Raw genomic sequence first — 15,884 nt, 5'->3', positions numbered from 1 at the left:
CTTGTTCAAACAGAAGCGTGAAGGTCTCCCACGCGATTCATGGTTGCCCACCCGCCCAGATAAGAGATATCAGGTTCGATCGAAGTCTCTTCTTAAATTCCGCGTCGAGAGGCAGTGGAAGGTTAACAAAAACATATAAAAACTTGGGCACCACCACCATCTTGGTGATGGCGATCTGGCCCGCCAGAGACAGCGGAAGCAACCTCCACCAATTCAGCCGGCTCTCCAGCCACTCCATTAGTTTGCCATAATTGTGACGCCAGAGCTGGGTACTGACTGATCCATAAGCCCAAATATTTCACTGTGGAGTCTGCCCATTTGAGTGGGAACTCCAACTGGAACTCATCGGTGACCGCAGTCAACGGGAAATCATGGACTTCCTCCAGTTGGTCATAACACCTGATAGGCGGCCAAACCTAGGAATTTCACGGATGAGTGGGTTCAGGTTTGTTGCCGGGTGGTTGGCATACAGAGTCACGTCATCCACATATAGTGATACCAGGCATGGTCCTGCCGTAATCTAGCTGCAAGTGGCTTCATAGCCACAGCATATAGGAGAGGTGACAACTGGCAGCCCTGTCTCGTCCCATGTGCCTCTTTGATAGGAGGGGAGACCACTCCATTTATCCGCAGTCTCGCCGTAGGGGTGGAGTACAGAAGTGCAATCTTGTTTCAAAAAAACGGGCTCAGGCCGATACGGGCGAGAAGTTTAAAAAGGTAAGGCCATTCCAGGATGTCGAATGCTTTAGTGGCATCAAAAAAATGGCAGCCGCCGGGAGAGAGGGGTTCACCTCTTGCATGGTGGAGAAAAGGGTGCGAAGATTGTGGATAGTACTCCTACCGGGGAACAAAGCCACACTGGTCAGGTCCGAGCACCATGGGGAGCAAGGGAAGTAACCGGGAGGCAAGCAAGTTGGCAAGGATTTTTTTATCAAGGTTGATCATGGATAGCGGCCTTTAAGAATCGCACTGCAGAGGGGTCCTTGTTCAGCTTGAGAATAGTCACAATCAATGCCTCTCTGAGAGAGGGGGGGAGGAATCCGCGCTCCAGTGCATTCTCATACATGTTGAGGTGGTGGGGTACAAGGAGTGGTGCAAACTCCTTGTAAAATGCGGATGTGAGTCAGTCCAAACCAGGAGCTCTGTCACCGGGTATCGCTTGGATCACACCTATCACCTCCTCCTCTGAGAATGGCTCGTCCAGGTACCTACGATGGCTATCACTTAGCCATACCAGTTCAATCACGTCGAGGAAAGGGAGCAGATCAGTCTGATGTCCAGCATATAGTGAGGAATAGAAGGCCAGCATTTCTGCCTGTACAGCCTCCTGTCCAACAGCTGAGCCATCTTCGCTGACCTGTAGCTCACCAATATAGTCATTTGCCTATGGTTTTTTGAGAAGTCCCACCAGGGTTATCCCGGCTTGGTCTCCTTCACCATACTGGTGGGCTCGGACCCCCTTGCCCAGATAAAGTGTCTCTCTATGTGCTGCTTCTTCAATTTTGGCAATCTTGACCCTGATTTGTCTTAAGATTGCTAGCTGGTTGGAGGCAAAATACTCAGATTCAAGTGCCTGTATTTCCCTTTCCAGGCACTGGAGGTCAACCCTACGCACCCGCAGGACCCCTACCTGTTTGGTAATACACTTGCCTCTGATAACGGTTTTAAAGGCTTCCCATAATGTGGTCAGGGATTCCACCAAGCCCGTGTTTATTTCGAAATATTCAATAATTGCGGACCTAATCTCTTCCCGAAAGACCTGGTCTCGGAGAGCACCAGCGGGGAGCCTCCAAGTTAATGCTCTACTCGGAGCATCGGGCAGCAAGACATCTAGTAGGGCTGGCGTGTGGTCTGAGAGAGACCTGGTGAGATGAACACTGTTACGTACATAAGTGTCCATGGCCCGAGATGTTAACCAGTAATCAATTCTAGACCACGTTGGTCCCGCTGTTGATACACAAGTTGCTTCCCTGCTGTGAGGGTGTCGGTGGTGCCAGACATCCACCAAATCATGATCTTCCATGAGGACCTGCAGCTGTTCCGCCACCCATGAATGAGGTCTGCGAGGTCCGCCTGATCTATCCTATTCTGGGTCAAGAACCACATTAAAATTCCCCTCCCCCATAGTGTTGCGCCGGGGCCTAGGGACTCTGCCAGTCGCCAGACCTCAGCAAAAAAGGGAGGATCATCTGTGTTGGGGCCGTACACTGATATGAGCCTGACAAGGCAACCTCCAAGCACCCCCGCCACCATAATGTAGCGACCCTGGGGATCGCATATCGCAGCTCTCATGTGCCATGGGATCTCCCTCCTCAGAATAATAGCTGTACCCCTAGCGTAGTAGGAGTATCCTGCTATGAATCTTTCTCCCATCCATCCGGGCGCAGGTGCTTAAATGTCGACCCCATGGCGATCAAGGTATGCTACCAGCAATTGCATCTTTCTGCAGTCAATCAGTCCATGCACATTCCACATTACAGCTTTCAGAGTGATCCCACTGTTGGCATCCTCACCCATCCGACCGGCCCCAGAGATCAGAATATGTGAACATTGGGCCTGTGATGGTGCAGCAAGCATAGCATCGAGCGGCGGCGAGAAACCCAACATGGCCGCCGCTCTTGGCCAGCCCGGAAGCAGAGGTGGTGGTCTAGATGACGCGGTACATCAGGAGGACGCGCCCTGTGAAGAGGAATGGTGGGGAGCGAGAACACATTCAGAGGTGGACGAACAGAGCCGATAAGTGGAGAGAGAAACGGGACGAGACCATCAGGACGAGTGGGGAGTGAGCAGCGACATTCGGGCAGAAGAGGACAGCGTCGGGGACCGGAAGAAGACGCAGGACGACCTCGACAGCAGGGGAGGAGAAGGTGGAGACCGAAACTGCTCATGGAGCATGCGCACAAGACCGAGGCTTCCCCAGGAGATGCGGAGGCTGGGTCTTCTCTCACCAAGGCCCAGGAGGGTCGTGGGGTCAGGCAAGTGCCAAATGCATGTTCGTTTTTCGTTAAGGGGCTGTGGTCACGATTGAAGGGCATGAAGGAGTGAGCACCCCTATCCCTGCACTAGTCACCCACAAAGTTAGGACACTGGTGGCGGAGCACTTTTCCCTCGTCCTTATTTCGTTTATATCCAGGCAGCAGCCTGAGCCTCTTTTGTTATTTTCTTTATTTTTGGGTCACTGCTCGCCTGAAACTCCGGGGGGAAGAAGACCAGGAGCAAAGACAGAAGAAGAGGCCAGAGAGAAAAGGACCCAGTCTAACCACCAGACCCACCCCACCCCACCCCATAGACTTACTTCCTTATTCTTTGGAGTATGTGCTGTAAACATACCCTTTCCTGAAATAAAAGACAGAAGAAAGAGAGCAAAATCCTGTGCCTGTCTCGCCTAAAACGAAGGGTGGGAGGTCCGGGTCAGGGTCCCACGACCACCGGGCCATCTCCCTTTGTGTGCTGATGCGAGGCCAGAGAGGGGGAAGGGGCAAAGGAAGGATAAAACAGAAAAACAAAAATGCAGCCGATAGGAACCACCCATCACCCAATGTTCCCACCCCCCCACTACAGCCACCCAACCAGGCTGAGAGACATTTCCCTTATTTCAAATGGGCTAAAAATGGGCAACTGTCAAACAGAGAATGGGACTCATCCCAGAGGGTAGCGCCAGGAGGCTTGGTGTATCCCAACGATTTAGTGCTGGGCGGCTGGAGTTGTAGTACAGAGAGGGACTCCTCTCCTCCAATCGGGCTATCTCATTCAGTTCTTTACATGATCAGTAAGCAAAGGCAGATGTGGCCGGTAGAGGGCCAAAGAGTTTGTTGCCCCCCCGGGGCAGCCGGGCTACTGAGATCCCCCGGCAGCCCGTCTGAGGGTGCGCAGTCAGGTTTTTAATCATCTTCATTAAGAGGGTCTTCAGTCGTCCACTCCTTGTCCTTAGGCGCAGCGGATTTGGCAGGCTTGAGGCTCTGAGCAAACTTGGCAGCCAGCTTAGGGTCAGTGAAGAACGAGGTTTTACCAGAGTGGAAGATGCGGAGCTGCGTGGGTTAGAGAAGCGAGTACTTAATATCCTGTTGTTGCAACTTTCGCCTTAAAGGCCCAAACTCCCTTCTAGCAGTTTGGACGGACATAGTAAAGTCCGAAAAAAGGAGACTGCGTTATCCTGATATCTGGTTTCCTGCAAGTCTCTGGCTTTTTGAAGCACCATGTCGCGGTCCCAATAATTGAGTAGTCTCGTAATTATTGGTCTTCCCAGGGCTCCCTGAGGGGATTTCAGGCCAACCGATCTGTGGGCGTGTTCGATGATACAGACCTTTGACAAGGCATCACCAAAGAGGGAGCAGAGCATTTCTTCAAGATAGTCCTCAACCCTGGTCATTGCTGTAGTTTATGGAATTCCGAGTATTCTTAAGTTGTCACGCTGTGACCTGGCTTCAAGGTCTTCGGTTTTGTTTCTTATGACTTCTAGAACCTTCTCCATTTGCAGCAGTTTCTCACAGGTTGTATTGCTCTCATCCTCCAGCGAGGAAGTGCGCTGTTAAACCTCAGCAATGCGCTCGTCGTGATTGGACACGTTGTGTCTGAGCCGGTCCAGTCGGTCAGACATAGAGTCTATTTTGAGGTCGATCGCAGACAGGGATTGTTTCAAGTTTGGGTACATTTCACAAATGTTTGGCTCGTCGTGTGATGGGAGGTCCATGCTTGCCGCTGCTTGCTCTTTAGCTGGATTGGTAGTTCCTCTGGAGGGTTTGCAGTGCTCAAAGGAGATCTTGGGTTGCATTGCATCAGTTTTTCCCATGCTTCACTCAGTGCTTCACACGCTGAGGCATGCAGTCGGCTGAATCACTCACCACAAATGTTGTAAATCTAACACACTTAGGCACAAGTCCACGCCTACCTCGCCTGCTCGAGTAGCCGCTCCCTTCTGCCAACAGTGTGGGGGCATGGTGGGCCGGTGCGACGACCACCCCAGTGTTTTCTCGCCTAGGTGCGGCTGCGGCTTCATTCCACCTCACCTTGCCGCACGTTCGTTGGTTCCCCGCCCCTGCGCAACAGGTCTTCCTCAGGGTCCGCAGTCAGTACAGGTGTCTCTCAGAGTCCGTGGTCAGTTTCAGATGCCCCAGAGGGGGCGGGGGAAAGGGACAGGACGCCCATCGTCCACTGCCGTGTCCCGTACCCCTGATACAATACTCTGTTCCCAGGTGTCTCTCCCCGCTTCACGGAAGGTCTGCCTTAACCAGGGGTCACAGTGGTTTGGCGGCGCTGCTGTCAAGGGTGTCTTGAGAGGAATTGTCTTGTTATACCATTTGCAAGATTTATTCATATAGGGTGTCCCTGGTTTCTGTCCCTTCTTTCACTCCCAAAGTTAATTCTTCGTTTCACTCTCAGCAAGAGGTGACATTACTAGAGTTTAGTCCCTCTTCCTCATATTAGGAAAAAACAAAACTTGCATTGTTTGGATATCAGGAGGGCTCTGTTCATTTACTTAAACAGGGTTGAACCTCTCCTTGGTTGTTAATCTTGGACCACGAAGAACGGGAGAAAGCTAACTACTCCTACCTTAAGCCAGTGCATACGATCCTTAGTTTCGATGGCATAAGGGGCTGTAGGCTAGGTTCCTCATTCAGGCATTCAGGGAAGGTCCACGCGGAGTAAGGATACTTCGATGGCTGAATTGCAGGCCACCTCAACATGGGGGAGATTTGTCGGGCAGCTACAGGTCTACTCTCTCAACCTTTGTTAAACATTATAGAATTACTAAGTTTGATACCATTGAGCCTGTTCTTGGTCCTACGGTGCTGGCCTCCATGAAGTAATAGAGCTGTTACTTTTTGTCTTTTTTTAATACATTGGATCACTGCTGTGATTGCAATTCAGTTGTCCTTGTTCGTTGCTTGCTGTATCTTTTTTTATGCTGAAGAAAAGCGAGGGAGGAACGTGGAGGTAATTCTTCAATTAATTACCAGTACTTTCGTTACTCCTACTCCTGCTCCTACTCCCCAGCCTTTCTTCAGAGTAGTACTGAGCAACTGAGTGGAATCGTTTGCTGAGCTTGTTTACGTGCAGGAGGATTAGGTGAAGGGAGGGGCTTTTATTGTGAGTGGGGACTTTGCATTGTTTTCTAGGGGAGGCAACAAAACTTCATTTCATACTCAATGAAGGCGAGGAAGTAGGACTAGAAGTAATGCAATTACCGGTAAGTAATCAAAGCATTACTTATGTGCCTTTGTGCCCAAGTCTGACAACATGCACGTTTTTTGAATCATGTTGAATGGAAGAAATCAACCCTAGTATGGGTTTCATTCACACATCCAGGGCAGTTTATCTTTCGGTGCCCACTTTCCTTATTTGCATGTCTAAAACAAAAATGTGTTCCTGAAGCTGGGTTCTGATGGAGCCCTTTTGCGCTGTAGCTTCAACCTCTCAGTTAAAAAGTAAGAAAATGCCTGCTGCACACAAGCTCCTCTTAACAGCTCATAAAAGGATAAAAGAAGAGAAAGCAACACCATGCCAGACAGGTCCTGTCCACAGCCGGGTGTCTCATATCCTCCTGATGATCTTTAGTCTTGCTTGTCCTGCAAGAGGCAACATGTGGAACATTTGGCCTTCTTCACCAGCTCATTGTAACTATGGGACAAAACACACAAACGAGGGACAAACCCATAGAAAACTCGATGGCTGGCCATGTTCATCTTTTTATTTTTTTTTATTGGTATTTTTCAAACAATGTCATAAACATTACAAACAACATGCCAGTTGCTAGTCAGTACATCTAGTAATATACATCCACGTATCTCTATTATTACAGATTGTAGTACAAACGTGCATCTTTCTCTACATATTGTGTGATAAGGATTGGTAACCATCCTAATTCGAGGCTTTTTAGAACAACAGGGTAATAGTTTAAAGTCCAACTCTTCTCATCCATCTTCTCTTGTGAATACAATTGATCATGTTGCATTATATCACAGCTCCCAGTATGTAACAAGTCCCCTTTCTCTTACATCAGTTTTCTTCAGACCCCACTGCACTCATCAGTGTATTCTCGGCTATCTCCGGGTCCCCTCCACCCTCCTCCTTTTGCTCCCGAACCCATAACACAAATGGCTCCCATATATCTTTAGGCCTGGACGCTGATGGCAATAATTCCCAAAGGGTGGTTAGTTGCGAATGGCCGAATGTTACGTCTCGCAGCCATTCTTTTATGTTGGGAGTCCTTTTCCTCCCCCAATGTATGGCCACACAGTGTTTAGCGAACAGACGCAGCATAGCATGAAGCTTTCGAGTTTTAACTGGCGTATCTTTCACATATCCCAACAGCCCCTGTAAGGGGTCCGGGACCTCTGGTGTGTCTATTATCTTGAGTATTGTTGTGAATATGTTGGACCAGAATGTCACAATCTGTGGACAGCTCCATGCCATGTGCAAAAAAGAGGCTGAGGCAGAGCCACATCTCCAGCAGTCGTCATCCTTTAGTCCCATACGATGTAAGTTAGCAGGCGTCCTGTAAAACCTGTGCAGGTATTAAAAATGTAATAATCGAAGCTTGTAGTTGGGCGACAGGGCCGTGAGTTGGCTACAACAATAGGCCCACTGTTCTTCCGTGAGTGGAGCTCGCAGCTCCTCGTTCCATGCTTGGAGCGCCCGTGGCTGTGTCAGTGGGGCTGAGTTTTGTGTGTGATTATAGATGCATGTGATTAATCTGCGCAGTGAATCCGACTTAATCACATTTTCTAATGCAAGCAGAGTCGGTGGGGGGCTCGGGGAGGTGTCGTGTAAAGACCCACATGTAGCCCTAAGCTTGAAATACAAAAAAAGTTCAGAGAAGGGTACAACCCTGTCCTCCACAGCCACCGGTGGGTGTCTAAACATCTCTTCTGGATATAAGTCTGCAAATGTGCGGATACCCATTTTTAGTGCTAGTGTTCTACTAGTGCTCTCTGCCATCGTTGGTAACATTGGGGTGTATGCCAAAGGTATTGATGAGGCATAGAGGATGGAAAGATGGGCTCTTTTCTTTAGCCCATCCCACTCCCACCTTTTAGTGTTTACCATATCTATGTCCGCCTGGGGTCGTTTGCATGTTTGGTATAAAGCTACCTGCAGGGGAATGGGTGCTGAAGCATCTGTTTCTACCGCTGTGTGGAGTAAAAAGGGGGTCGGATGCACCCAGGAATGTAGAAATTGTGCCTGGGCACTCAATGCATACAATTGCATGTACGGTGCTCCCAGGCCACCTTGGTGTGGTGAAAGGGTTAGGAGTTCCCAGGAAATTCGTGCCTGCCCCCCCTGCCCAAACCAGTGACACAAGCAGGGATCTAAGAGTTTAAAAAAAGACTTGAGTGAGGGGGATTGGTATGTTGACGAATAGGTAAAGTACTTTTGGCAACACCACCATCTTGGCTAACGCTATTCTTCCCGCTAAGGACAGAGGGAGTCCGGCCCATGCAGTGACTTTTCCTTCCAGTCACGTTATAGCTCGCCCATAATTCATTTCCCATACATCCTGTATGTTTCTGCTGGGCCATATCCCCAGATATTTCACCGGTTCGTCAGCCCACTTAAGAGGAAATTCGGTGGGAGTAGGGGCAGTGGCGTCCGTCAGGGAGAAAACATCTGATTTAGTCCAGTTAATGGAGATCCCGGAGAGGCCTCCAAATTTGATAAACTCGCGCAGTAGGGGAGCGAGGTTAGTTTGAGGGTCTATGACATACAGTGTGACATCGTCAGCATAGAGTGATATTAGCAGGCTTCTCGTACTGAACCCGATCACCCTAGCCGTGTGATGCTGTCTAATACGAGCAGCAAGAGGTTCCATGGCTATCGCAAACAGAAGTGGGAACAGAGGACAACCCTGTCTCGTTCCCCGCGAAATGGCAAATGGCTGTGACAACATTCCATTTACCCTTATCCGAGCAGATGGCATCGCATATAACAGACGTATAAGGCTAAGAAACAGTGGACTGAATCCCATTTGTTCCAAAATTCAAAATAAATACGGTCATTCGAGCGTGTCAAACGCTTTAGTGGTGTCAAGGAAGACTGTGGCTGCTTTCACATTGGGATGTCAGTAATGTACCACTATGAAAAAGGTTCTGAGGTTGTGTGATGTAGACCTCCCGGGGATAAAGCCCGATTGATCCGAGCATGCAATTAGCGGAAGCAGGGGTTGTAGCTGATTTGCGACCAATTTCACCAAGATCTTCACATCTACGTTTATAAGCGACAAAGGTCTATATGAGTCCAACTAATTGTCAGGCGTCCCAGGTTTCAACAATGTTATTATTATTGCTTCACGCATTGCAGGTGGTAATATGCCTGAGGTCTGAGCCTCTTCGTACACTGCAATCAAGCGTGGTGCTAATTCCTCCACGTACTTCTTGTAAAACGCAGTGGTTAAACCATCCGACCCCGCGGCGCCTTATTCAGTGGCAGGCTTTTGATGACCTGGGTTACATCCTCCACCGTAAAGGGAGCATCGAGGTACTCCCTATGCCACCTAGCTAAAGTAGTTCTAATGATTCTAGAAAAGGCTGTAGGCCTTCCAGAGTTGAATTCTGATGTGTAATATATAATTCAGAGTAAAAATGTGAGAAGGCATCCAAAATTTCTTTTGGGCCTTGAACCACTGTGTTGTGTGTGCTGTTGAGTTTGGTTACATAGGCATTGGTGTGGGGTACACGCAACATTGATGCCAGTGTCCTCCCCGGCCTGTCCCCCTCCCCATATCTTCTGGCCTGGGCACGTTTCCCTAAAAATTGTACTTCTCGCTGTGCCTCTTCCTCAAAAGCCAACAGTTTCTCCTTCAACTGGGCCATTGTCTTATATTCTCCCGCAGCATAGAACTGCGTCTCCAGCTCTCTGATTTGTTCCTCTAACATTTCAAACGTGCCTCGTATTGACTTTAGGAGCCCAGCTTGATGGGCTATGCAATTGCCCCTGATTATCATCTTAAATGCCTCCCACAACGAGGCTTGGGTGTCAACTGATCCCTCATTAATGGAGAAATAGTCAGTTATATCACTTCTAATCTCCTCTCTGAATGCGTTGTCTAGGAGGGCCTCCGGCGGCAGCCGCCAGGTAAACATAGGTGGGAGTGAGTTCGGCAGCGTCACTTCCAAGATGCTGGGTGCATGGTCCGACAAGGATCTAGGGAGAAGTTGTACCTCATTGACCCATGTGGCCACATCTCGGGACACCAACCAAAAATCCAACCTGGACCACGCCCTGTGATGTTCAGAAATGCATGTCCCTTCCCTGATCAATGGGTGATTGTGTCTCCAAATGTCAATTAAGTCCCCATCTGAGATGAGATAATAGCATTGAACGCAGCACTGGCTGCAGGGTGTAGTGATCTAGATACCCCCTTCCTGCCCAGATCATTATCCAGTATGGCGTTGAAATCGCCCCCCCCAGATTATCATTTCGCAGTTTGTCGCCCTCACTTTAGCCCACATGTCTTGGAAGAGGCTTTGAGAATCAACATTCGGATCATATACTGCAATGAGTACAACCTGCCGCCCACCCAAATAGCCAAGTATTATAATGAACCTGCCTTCAGGATCGACTTGTATTTCACTGTCCTCCCAGTCTATTCCTCTTCTGACCAGCACAGCAACCCCCCTTGAATAATTTGAATATATGGATGAGTACACAGATCCCCATCTACTATGCTTTAGCCTGGGAGATAGTGCAACGTTTAAGTGTGTCTCCTGCAACACGCATATATCTATCTGATGGCGTATGAGATATGAGTGGACTAATCTTGACTTTCTACAGTCATTCAACCCACGAATGTTCCACGTTAAAAATTCAACGTAGTCATATGGTGACCGGCCCAGCATTATATAAAGTAACAGTAGGAACAGAGCATGTTTCAATGGGCCATACATCACGGTGGAAATGTTTTAGTCTGCATAGCATAATACGGGCTTTAAACATAATAACAACCCTCCCCTCCAACCCACCGCCCACTCCAAACCCCCAATCAGGTTGTAGAAATCCCAACCCGAACAACTTAAAGGGAAATTCCCTTTTTGGGAGCTCTCCCATGAGGGCGCAGTAACGCCGGCTAACTTCCCTGTAATAAACAGGGTGGCCAAGAAAACTGCGGTGAGTTATGCATTATCTAACTACTAGTATGGATGATTCCTATCACGCCGTGGTAACTAGGACTGGAGTAAAGAATGTCCACTGCAACCTAAAATAACAATGTACTAATAGTGCCCCAATCCTGCCCATTATAAACAAAGTACACAAATCACATGACAGTACGATACCCATGTCAATCATTATCACTCAGACGATCAGCAGGAGAGTCCGCAGAGCTAGTGCCCTGTTTGCTCCTCTTCCCACCAATATGTTTGGCAAACTTTAAGGCAGACTTTGTGTCTGTGAAGAAGTGGGCTGTGCCATCATGTGTCACTATAAGCTTGGTGGTGTATAGCAAGGAGTAGGGGATCTGAGCTTGAAGCAGGGTGTGCTTTACCGGCAGGAACTCCCGCCTTGCCTCCTGCACAGCCGGAGTAATGTCTGGATAAAAGGAGATGGTGTTGTCCCTGTGCGAAATAGTCCCTTTTTCCCTGGCCAGCCGCAGAATGAGATTGTGATCTTGATAGTTCAGGATTTTAGCTAGTATGGGCCTGGGTGTGGCTTCAACTGGGGGTCTGGGACCCAGGCAGCGATGCACTCTCTCTATTGCGAACACTGCAGATAAATGGGGATCAAAATTTCGTGAAGTAGGTCTGAGATGTAGGTCTCCATCTGGGAGATGGCCGTTGTTTCCGGTATTCCGGTAATGCGCAAATTATTCCGACAGGACCTTGCTTCCAAGTCTTTGTTCTTTGCTCGGATGATGCCCAACACTTTGTCCATGCATAATAACTGTTTCTTCGTTTCCACTTGGAACTCATGGAAGTCCGAGCTGCGATTTTCTAGCATGTCCAGTCGGGTTTCATGTGACCCCACTTGTTTTTTGACGGCGTCCAGCTGAGTAGTGCGCGCATCCAGTTTATTATCAATATTATGCAAACTCAACCGCATTTCCAACATTAAAGATCTTAGGTCCTCCACTCGGTCTTCCGTCTGTGACTCGGGTGGTCTCTTCGCACTGGTATCCTGATCCGATTCCGTGAGCCTTGTGGTCCATCTGTTGTCAAAGGTCAGCTTTGGCTGTTTTGCATCCTGCTTGCCCATAGTCTCGCTTCAGGCAGTGCACGCTATATGTACGAATCTCTCCTATGTGTCTAATGTTGGTGCACAGTTCAGCGCAGATCAGTATCTAGCACTTTATATGCGGGTCACTCCTCCACATACACCCCTTCTGGGATGAGTACTGGCAGCTGACGGATTTCCGCCGGGTCCTCAATAATGTATGTATTGATTCACTACCCACTTCAATGGCAGTTCGTACCTGCCGAGTCACTTGTTTAACCGCTATACCCCACGGCAGTCCATTATTCGATTGTGCCTTATGCATGCTCCATTCAGTCCAATGGCCGGACTGTCACAACTGTGGTGCGGGTTAACTCGGGCTGTCTCTGACTTCTGCACAGCGGGCACTCCAGCCTTTCCCTTTCCACCTGTGCCCGCCTCCTATATTTAGGCCATGTGTCCATTTCTCGCCACCGGGCATTATCTAAGGGCTATAATCTTGTAGCAGTATTGCCTGGTATTCAGTTGCCTCCACCTCTAAATCCTGACAGCAAATCTAACCCCAGTGCACATGCTCGTTTTTTTGTTTGAGTTTCTGTTTTACTTGCATATACATAGGGCAGCCCACATCCAAGAGACACTCACCGGGCGCTTCATATATGTAAACCACCACTTGCACACACTTAGGGGGGCCAAGCCAGCACCCGCCGGAGTGCATATGATGTCTTTCTCAGCCTCGGGGCACTCCTGTTCCTTACATGCCATCTACACAGGCCCTCTGTCTACTTAATGCCTGCCTGCCTGATCCCAATATGGCACCCGGGCCTGGAATTCCGGGAACCCCTGCTAAGGGGGGGGGGGTGCCCGTGTCTGTACTGCTGCTGGCGGGGGGCGCCACACACTCACTATTCCTCACTTGGTGTCCGGTCGAACCACTGGTCTCCATACAGCGCTGCAGCGGTTCCGTCTATACTCCAGCACCCACTGATGTCACCACACACGCAGCTGCCGTGAGTGCAGGTTAATCGGCGTGTGCTCTACCCCGGGTCTTCTAGCACTCAGCAGCTTAGCAGCGCCCCCCTCCGGGGGCCTGTGCTCCTCAGCCATACCCCTTCTTTGCCAATGGCAGATCTTGCCGGCCACCTCAAACACGGCGGCCCACACTTCACGCGGAGCCTCGGGCTCGATTTTCTCGCCCTGCCGGTCTGCTCTCCGATGGCCTAGATAGGCCCCGCCTCACTCTCCTCCGCTTGGGCTTTCTGTTTGTCGCTGAGTCGGATCCATGCTCGGCAAGCAGATTGCCTGGATCCCTGATCACCTGGCAGCGTCTGGAGATATTTTCAGCACCACAGGACCACTCCGAGTGCACGGATAAATGAAGGATTAATCCTTGGACGGCGGAGCTCGCTTAGCTAGCGGCCATTCCGCAGCTCGGCAGACCACACCCCCTGGCCATGTTCATCTTAGTGTTGAATAGAGACTGAGATAGAATGGACATGTCTCAGCTGGTGACAGGAAGACAGCACCAAAGCAGCTACTGCAGAACCACCATCCGACTCCAGGCTTCTTCCAACTTTAGAGAAGTTCTGTTGCAAGATACACCAGTTAGAGGGTAGGCTCAGCTGGCATTGCTGTCACCTGAAGGGGGTTGAGCTTTAGTCCACTTGAAGGCCTCATCTACAAGAGGTGCCATTGGTGATCGACAAGATGACAAGGCCAGTGAAAACTCAATTTCAAGTGTTGATCTGAACTGACTGCAAGGCATGTGCATATTGCTTCAAGACAAGCTGAATGAGCTCAAGGGTTTGGTGGAGAGTAGGGTGGGAAGGGCATAGGCTATACTGGGTGAAATTCAGGAGATGCTAGACAAGCTAATTGTTTCCGGAAGTGTTCTATCACCATGGTGGGAAGTTGCAAAGAGGATAGGTAAACTCACTGATGGACCCTGGCAGGAACACCCCCACATGAGGCTCACAGCAAGGGTCAAACAGCACCCGCAAATGTAGGTCACATTCTTGACAGACTTCAATGGGACATTGACATTGATCTGGAATGAGCTATGTGTGGCATCGCAGAAGCTGTAGCTTTTTACTGACACAATGGGCAGTGAAGGCTTCGGAGCAATTGTGTGCACTGCATTATGCATAGTGAAGTCGAGCACTGCCGAGACCGAGGCATCACAAAGAACATCCAGGTGTTAAAACTTTTTGCGATAATGGTGGGCTTTTACATACAGAGAAGCCAATAGATGAACAAAAAGATACCCTCTTAAACAATGCCTCAGCTGGCTGCCTACGTGTCATCAATTTGCTGCAGCAGCTTGTAAAACCCTAAATGAGTGTGAACAGTGAGATCAAGCATAGGTCAGGCTGTTTTAAGCGTGTTGCTGATGGACTTTGTCAATTTCAAAAGGTCATAATGGGGCAGCTAGTCCTGCAGGCCAATCTGCTGATGACATTTTCACCCAGCATCCCCCACAGATCTATGGGGCATAGTAGACCAGATCTAATTGACTCATTTGATTTTCAGACCAGGGGAATGTAGAGGCAAATGATGGCAGCCTCCATGTACAGTAATGCTCCAGTAATCATGTTGTCTCTCACTGCTGCTTTTTTGATCTCTGTTGACTGTGTGTCATGTTTCAAAATCTGAATTTGAAAACTGGATTTGTATAGTTGCTGGTGGATTTGTAATGATTGTAGAGGTATTTATCTCTTCCCAGCATTGGGTTGGACATCTTCCCAGCATTGGGTTGGACAAAGCACTCACAATTGAGTTATATTTATCTTACTCATATAGATTCGGGTACACGCTGATGGTACACGCAGGATTCACAACTGTCTCCAGGGGCACGGCGATTTTACTTAAGAACGCGCTACCTTTGGTGATTACTCGCTCGTGGACTGATCGTATGGGGCGCTATGCTGCACTGTCGTGGACATGGGAGGGCCTCACCCTTAACTTTTGCTCAGTATATGTCCCCCCCAGATTGCATGGGATGACTTTTCCAGACCTGGGATACCTTCTTCTAGAAATGCCAATAGGTACTCTTCTCCTGGGTGGGGATATGAACGAGGCTATGGATACTGCCCTTGACCATGACACTGGCTCCCACAGGATAGGGGGACCCCAACTGTTAAAGGGCTATGTAAATGCGACGGGATTGGTGGATTTATGGCGCTTACATAATTCTAGATCTAGGCAATACACTCACATCTCCGCGGCGCACGGCAGTGGGTCACGTCTCGACTACATCTTTACCCAGGCGGCATCGGCTGGCCTTTTTCAGGCGTGTAGAATCTCTGACCATTCCCCGGTGGAGGTGCTTGTGCGGGGCCCGAAGAAGGACTGGCCTCTACCCACGTGCTTAGATCTCTATTTATTTCAAGATCAGGAGTTTAAGGAACGCTTTGAGGAACGCACAGAGCTTTACTTCTCTGAAAATGAGGGATCAGTGAGCTCTCATTGTATACTATGGGAGGCATATAAGACCATGGCCAGGGATTATGTAGAGGCGACTGCTGGGGCGAAGCAAAAGGAGCAGCATATAGCCTGCGACAGTCTGGAACAGGAGATAGCACTGCTTGACTCAACGCTCGGACTGACATCAGGGGACAGGGCTGAACGCTTGCATACACTCCGACTTAAACAGAAAGAAATTTGGGATTTAGAAGAGGGAGAGGCCCGTGCCCACGCAATAGCCACACAACGCCGTATTTATGACCTTGGGGGTAATGCAA

The sequence above is a fragment of the Triturus cristatus genome, chromosome 4_1, assembly GCF_964204655.1.
Source record: "Triturus cristatus chromosome 4_1, aTriCri1.1, whole genome shotgun sequence".
NCBI classification, from domain to species: domain Eukaryota; kingdom Metazoa; phylum Chordata; class Amphibia; order Caudata; family Salamandridae; genus Triturus; species Triturus cristatus.
The sequence above is the reverse complement of the archived record's forward strand: the minus strand, read 5'-3'. Positions refer to the sequence as shown.